At 44.0% G+C, this 7695-nt stretch overlaps 1 protein-coding gene across 1 annotated transcript in view; it reads left to right on the plus strand.

The window, feature by feature from the left end:
* Positions 1-3515: 3515 nt before the first annotated feature.
* The window catches only part of LOC102208233 (sodium channel protein type 4 subunit alpha B-like), a 42192-nt gene continuing 38012 nt past the window's right edge, over positions 3516-7695 (plus strand). The window contains exon 1 of the mRNA XM_013916076.1: positions 3516-3610. The gene's annotated coding sequence lies outside the window, so the exon portion shown is untranslated. The remainder of the gene's footprint in view (positions 3611-7695) is intronic.

Here is a 7695-nt window from a genome sequence, read left to right on the forward strand (position 1 = left end):
AGTACGAGTGATCCGTTAGCACAGAACCACCCAGCACTATCAGCACGGTCAAAAGTGACCACACGATACTGCTAAGGGCATTAGTGGACACAACCATGCCCACATTTGCTACGGATGAACAGTGGACCGTTGTTCGGCGGCGCGGGGACCAGAGAGGAGATCGCGGCTGGACGGCCAGGGCGGGCAGACGCAGATCGCCCCGACAACATTTCTCCATCTCGGGACAGCCGGAGGACTTATGCATCGGTCGTGAGAGGTGAGCACCGCTACGGTGAACCAGATCTCTTTGACGCACCTCAGCGGAGCCGAATGAGAGAACAACCGGCGACAGACCGCTACGCAGCCCGACAGGCAAGTTGGACCGGACGGGACCGCCGATTTAACCAGATAACAGCTCATGCCTATTGGGACCAGAGAGGAGATCGCGGCTGGACAGCTGGGACGAGCGGACGCAGATCGCCCCGACGGAACATTTCTCCACCTCGGGACAGCCGAAGGACTTATGCATCGATCGGGAGAGGTGAGCACCGCTACGGTGAACCGGATCTCTTTCACGCACCACAGCGGAGCCGGAGAAGAGAGCAACCGGCAACAGACCACCACGCAGCCCGACAGAGTAATCGGACCGGACGGATTTGAACGGAGAACAACTCAGAACAATCGGTACGTAAAACCCACCCGAACTGAACGAGCTGGACCCCCTGCTAACAAAATATTATCAGATGACCCTGATTTTTCTGCGAAGGTTCGCATTATGCACAGACTAATTAAAGCGGTGCATCATCTGAAAAATGTGGCAAGTGACAATTATCCTCCTTCTCTGAATAAAGTAGCCCACAATCTAATGACTGTGATTAAACCAGCCATCACCAACAAAATGACACAGACTAAGATTGAGGGAAACGCGAGGAACTGGGCTCATACAGCCATTTTGATCCTTCGAGATCACTATACTGAGAGTATAGAGAAGGAAATAAAAACTCTTTCTGAGTTCCCTATACAGGACTGGGGGGGGCCATTCGAGATCGCAACTTCCTGGGCCAAGAGGAACCTGGGCCGTCGCCTGCAACCCGAATCCCTGGAGCAGGCTCGAGCAGAGATTATGGTAAAGATGGCTGAGCTCAGGGCAGCCACTAGAACGGTGGAGATGACTACTGCCAGCGAACCCGTGAGACAGCCACAGGAGGACGAGAGAATGAGACAACTGGACATTATTGAACCCCTTGCTGAGGTAACACAACAAACTGTTTCACACACACACAACACACTCAACCTCAGACCGGGACCGACCGCAGGATAACCGTTTCTGCTCAGGTCCATGAGCCACCTGCAAAGATCATCACATCCAAAACAACGACTGCAACAATGACAGACCACGTCATTGGAGATTGGTCACCCTTTTCTGAGAGGGAGCAGGAAAAAGAGAGCGAACCAATACTCACCGCTCCTCCGGAAACTCCACAAGCGCCAGAACCCACTCCGGCGGCACCGAGGGACCAGAGAGTGAAGAGAATCCTCGTCGCACTCCAAGATACTCCAATCCAGGAGATATCACCTTCTCCCTCCATCCAACCACCACAACCTGTGGAGGAGATGAACACTGAGGTGCTGGACCTCACACAGGGGGAATCCACCCCCCAAAAGACAAAGCAGGATATCACAGCTACAGTGGCCAAACCACAACCAGCGACTCACCTGGGCCCACCTCGCAGCAGCTTGGACAGACTAAACTCCTGTGTACAGACTCGACTCCAAATAAGAGCAGCGGAGGAATCGTCTTCATCGTCTTCTCCTCCTTCACCAGCCTCATCAGAACAGCAGGTGCGGACCCCAACGAGACATCCTAACACCCGCAAGAAACTGAAAGACTGGCATCTACATATCAAGGAGCCTTGGATCATCGTCGGCGATTCCAATGTCAGCAGACTTCCTCCTTTTGCAGCTGACAGCCTACAGATTGACAGCTTCCCGGGAGCCAAATGGTGGCATGCGGAGAATCTGCTGGAGAGAGCAACCGCTGACAAAGTGGTGACGACATTGGTCCTATCCTTTGGGATTAACAATAGGTCCCAAAGGGACAAGAATGTCCCAGTAATGGAGCTTAAAAGGGCACTGAGAGCAGCTCGTGAAAAGTTCCCTGAAGCTGACATTTATGTGCCTGAAATTAACTTTTCTTCTACCCTTCCTCAGGTGGAACAGGACACATTACGGCACCTGAACGCTTTCATTACAGGTTTAACCCCTTAGCAGTCCAATTAGTCCCCTAAACCATCCAATGTACCGTGGGCGGTACGTCCGACTGCTAACAGGTTAAAGAACCACATCCCAGCCCTAGGAAACCTTAAAAACCAAAGAAATGCAAAACAAAGAGAAGAAAAGACAAGAATGTCAAGAAAAAAACACAAGTACAAAGACAAGAAAGTCACGTAGAAAGAAAGCCAGAAAATAAGAGAAAAACAAAGAATAACGTACACCAAATAACGGAAAGGATTTAAAGGAAGTGGGTGCCATAAACACAAATAGAGTGAACAACGGACGGGATGTCAAAAAAGACAGGGGGTGCCATTAAGAAACAAATATAAACAAAGTGTTGAAAGAAAACAAAGTGAAAAACAAGTGTAAACAAAGAGAACAACAGTGAGACAAAGATATGAAAGAAAACAAATAGAGACAAAGAAGTGTACGACAAAGAGAAAACAAGTCAAGGAAAAAGAAAGAGAGAACCCAAGAAGGGAAACAAATAGAGAAAAAGAAACACAGAAAGCAAAGTGAAAGGACAAGTAAGTCACGTAAGAAGAAAAAGAAAGAACCCAAGAAGTGGGAGGAGCAAAGCAACAGTATAAAAGCCAAGACGGCACACAACACAGACACACTGAGCTCAGCCTGAAGAAGGCGAAGAAACGCCGAAACGTCGCGAAGAGCTCAGTAGATGCGCATAAACCCAAGATGGGCAATTTTTTGAACTGGGGCAGGGGTACCACCATCCTGTCCCACGGTGGAGAGTGCATCTCAGGGAACCGGCGATTGCTGGTTCCCTGATCTTTTTTCAACACCCTAACCCTCCCCCTGCCTGTGGAGGGAAAGTATGCTGCAGGACTTTCAATTCCTCTCATGGCTGCATAAAAGCTTTTTATGACTGTTGTGACAAAAACTTACGTTGAATCTAGCTTAGCCTTGGTGAGATTCTGCTTTCAAGAGACATTTTAGATTCAAGCTCCTCAGTTGTCATGTCTCACATAGGAATGCATGTCATATATCATGCATCTTTAAAAACAAATATATTTCTGACCAATTAATCTGTTGATCTTACTAAATGTCTCTTTTATTATTTTAAATGAGGGGTTGATAATTTTATGTTGTCAGAAAGAATTTCATAAAGTTCTGATGGGAACTGCTGAACGTGTGTGTGTGTGTGAGAGAGAGAGAGAGAGAGAGAGAGAGAGAGTGTGTGAGAGTGTGCTGACACACTACCTGACCTCTCAAGTTTCAGCCAGAGACGTAGAGTAAGGCGAGGCCAGAAGACCTGAGACGGAGAGAGACATACGGACAGGCAGCATGGTGCTGTGACTGATGTTTACTGGATTTATTGTGGAAGAAACAGCAGAAGCAGGTGAGTCTGAACTTTATGCTTTTGGACGTGAAGTGAAACCTAAGATTTTATAGACTCAAGACATTGGTTTGTTGTTGACCTTTTCATTTGTTTATGGAGCAGTTTTTTGTGATAATTAAAGACATGTTTTCATCTGTTAGTCTGAAAACTTTAAAATTTACAAAAAATGTCTAAAATTACAATTTTCACCAAAGATTCAAAGTGCTTTGGATTCTGATTTAAATGTAAGAGCAGGATTTCATGCTTTAGTTTTCACTTTGAAACAACCGATCCTCGTTATTGTCCTGCTTCTCAGTACACTGTGTGTGTGTGTGTGTGTGTGTGTGTGTGTGTGTGTGTTACACCTGTTGCGTTGCTGTTAACCTGATACCCTCTGTCATCATATCTGCACATCATCAGACACTTTTTAGCTTAAATGAAAAAAATATCAAAGTAAATCAAAAGTAGACTCACTTTAACCAAACTGCTCTTCTTTTAGGCAAAGATTCAATTCAATTCAATTTAATTTTATTTATATAGCGCCAAATCACAACATAAGTTGCCTCAAGGCGCTTTAAAAACCAAAAACACAGAATCATTTAATCTTTCCAGGCAGGTTTGGACTTTTGAATTTCCCCTATAGTGAACAGTCTCTCTACTTGAAACTTGTGTGAAAGCCTCACAGGAATGTTCAGTTGAGTGGCCTGTGCTTGCAGGTTTGGCATGTTTGCTAACTGAGTGTCTGTAAGCTCGAGTTATGAGGATGAACTCTGATTGTTTCACTTCATGCTTTTGCTGCTAGAAATATAAAAAGGCAAAATAAATTTGTCTTGCTGCCATGGTTTTATGACGTGTCAAGAAACATGCTTCAGGGAATGATAGCGTAAGATGGTAATAGCTGACAGTTTAAACAAGCAGGAGTATCTGAAGTGGCTGACGCAGAGACAGTGGAGTCAGATTTTTTATTTTTTTTGGCCTTCTTATTTACTGCCCAATGTGTAAGTCGGAGAAACCAGAGTGCTCCTTCTTTAACATCTTTCTGGCAGATGATGACGTTGATCTCGTGTATGCAGCACACTGCAGCAGCACCTTGTGGTTAGCATTACTATGCTACATTATCCACCCTAAAATGCGACTCAGGCTTTAATAGTTGTAAAGAGGGTTGGGTTTTATAAGACGAAGCACTGACTGGGTTTAGAGTTTAAGGTAAGCCAGCAGACATTATTTATAGGCCAGCTGACTGTAGTGAAGAAGCTGATCAGGGATCAGATATTAACAACTGCTGGGACCAACAACTGCTGCTTTCCAATATAGCTCTGTGTGGCTGCAGCAAAGCTGAGCACTAACAGAGGAGGGTCACACCAAAAGGTTAAGAGTCTGCCACAGGAAATGGCATTGAGCTGGTCACATTAGCACTATTAGAGTCAGATCAGGATGCTATGTTTGCTATAAGATGAAGTGGCAGCTTCTGACCAGGAAACATTTCGTTTAAATTGATGATCACATATCCGGTTGCTAAAACGAGCTTTGCTTGAGAACCGACAGGTGCAATAGTTTAATCACGTTTGCTAGCAGCTTCTAGCCTCACAGGCCTGTACTCCATACATAAGTTATGCTGCTGCCCAGGTTGGGTAGGTTAGGTCTGCAGGTATAGGTGTGAATGCGGGAGTGAATGGTTGTCTGTCTCTGTGTGCAACAGACTGGCGACCTGTCCAGGGTGTACCCCGCCTCTCGCCCTATGACAGCTGGGATAGGCTCCAGCGCCCCCCGTTACCCTGAAAAGGATAAGTGGAAGTGAATGGATGGATGGATGGTCTGCTACTGTGACATTATTTAGCAATAAATGCCCCAGGCTTTGTAAATAAGAATGCAACAATTTATTCAAGTGTTCAGGTCCCCAGGAAAACCCATGACATCCTAAAGCAGAGGCTGTCAGAGTCCAGAGCATTCTCATTCCCAACACATAACCCTGTCAGATGTGTTTTCCAAAGCTCTTCATAATCAATATGTCAAAGACATTTACATGTACAGATTCATTCCATCTGGCTCTCCTCTGTGTGTTTAGTCCTTTGTCTTTCCTGTTGTTGGCTCATCTGCTTACCTCCCTTATGTTTCCCAGGTTCCAGGTTTCGCGCTTCAGGTTTTTGTATTGTAGTTGTGCAGTGTTCTGTTAAAGCCTTCTCCGTCTCTGTCTCCATCTGCATTTGGGACCACAATCTCTCATCTCCGTTTGCCTCAGCAGATGTGACAGTAGCACTTTCAGCTTTGTTCATCATGTTTCATGTCTTGATCTTGCGTTGAATGACTTTGACAAGGTGCTGTTAGTTTTTGGTTCTTTGTTGTATTCATTTAGAAGTACTAGAATGTCTTTTTCTCCTCCAGCGGGTTGTCAGTTATTATTTTTTTATTTATTAACCTTTATTTAACCAGGAAGATCCCATTGAGATTAAAAACCTCATTTTCAAGGGAGACCTGGCCAAGATAGGCAGCAGCAGATGTCTCACAGTTACAGAAATTACTCAAACACAGGCAGCAACAACACACATGCAACAATAAGTGAAAGAATACAAATAAAATTCAATAAAATTCAAACAAAAATAAAAAAGTCAGTTAAAATGACAATCAATCTAATTGAAACAGTTACATGTTATGGACTTGGCCTCAAGGATTCGTAAGTAACTATTAACAGTAGTTTCGTAACAAACAATGTTGCATGACTCACTTCAGCTTTTTGTTACCTTTTTTGTTGATCAAGTAAAGGGTGCAAGGATCTCCTCAGTAACTGTGGGAGGAGTAACATCACAACAGACACACATTATGCCCCTATCATGGACTAAACCAATCAGAGATAGTCAGGGGCGGGACCTCTCTGATTGGCCATGGTCCAGTTGAAAGTGCATGTGGAAGAGGGAGGTAAGTAGCTTGAATAAAGCGATACCGATTCATTAAATCCTGAATTGAATTTTAAATATAACTGTGTTTTGCCAGAAACGCCAGATTCTCAGATTAAAGCTCAAAAAACTATTTCAACATCCAACAAACAGCAAATGAGAGCAGGTACACGGATTCCACACAAAGGCGTAAATACAGAGCGGATCCGACACATAAGAATCAGCTTTGTCTTTCTCGGCTTTCTCACCCGACGGCCCGCAGACAGACACGCTGTCGGAGCTTAGCGATTCTGATGCGTCGGGTCTGCTCTGTATTTACGTCTTTTTGCGCTGATTCTGAGCTGCAGGTTTTGTCTCTCCAACCAAAATTCACCGAGCCAGCAGCAAAAGAAGCAGCAAACTACGCTTCATATTTGATAAATGTCGTCATGAATTCCCTCTGACTTTTGCTGTTTTGCTTCCACCACGATAAAAATCACACTTCATGCACAGCTCTCTCTCTCTCTCTCTCTCTCTCTCTCTCTCTCCCTGTACTTCAAAAACAGTTTCCCGTCTCAAATCTCTGTTTTTTGCATTATTCATTCGCTTATTACCCATCAGTGTACCGTTGTTTACAGCGCTGTCGGCCGCTGTCTTTTTCTTTTTCCTTTTTTCACTTAAATGACCTCGGACAAGAAAGCCTAATTTCTGCTGTTCAGTACTGAAGAAATTAAAACTTTTTAAATGTTTTTTTGTGTTTTATTCTCAGTTACTTTGACACAAAGGCATCTGCACTGATGTTCACAATTCTGATGAAGTCTCACATGTATCAGTACTGATAAATGATCAGAATTATAATATTTCTGACTGTCTGAGGCTAAATTGAATCGAATCAGGATGTTGAGAAGCGGAATCGAATGGATTATAGAAATCAGTGATGATACCCAGCCCTAGTGAGCAGCCTAAGCCTGACAGAAGTAGATGTAGCTGTGGGTAACAAGAAAAGATGAAAAGAACTACAGGGAGTGCAGAATTATTAGGCAAGTTGTATTTTTGAGGAATAATTTTATTATTGAACAACAAACATGTTCTCAATGAACCCAAAAAACTCATTAATATCAAAGCTGAATGTTTTTGGAAGTCGTTTTTAGTTTGTTTTTAGTTTTAGCTATTTTAGGGGGATATCTGTGTGTGCAGGTGACTATTACTGTGCATAATTATTAGGCAACTTAACAA

The sequence above is a fragment of the Pundamilia nyererei genome, unplaced genomic scaffold (assembly GCF_000239375.1).
Source record: "Pundamilia nyererei isolate P.nyererei 1_Seehausen unplaced genomic scaffold, PunNye1.0 scaffold00454, whole genome shotgun sequence".
Lineage (NCBI taxonomy): Eukaryota > Metazoa > Chordata > Actinopteri > Cichliformes > Cichlidae > Pundamilia > Pundamilia nyererei.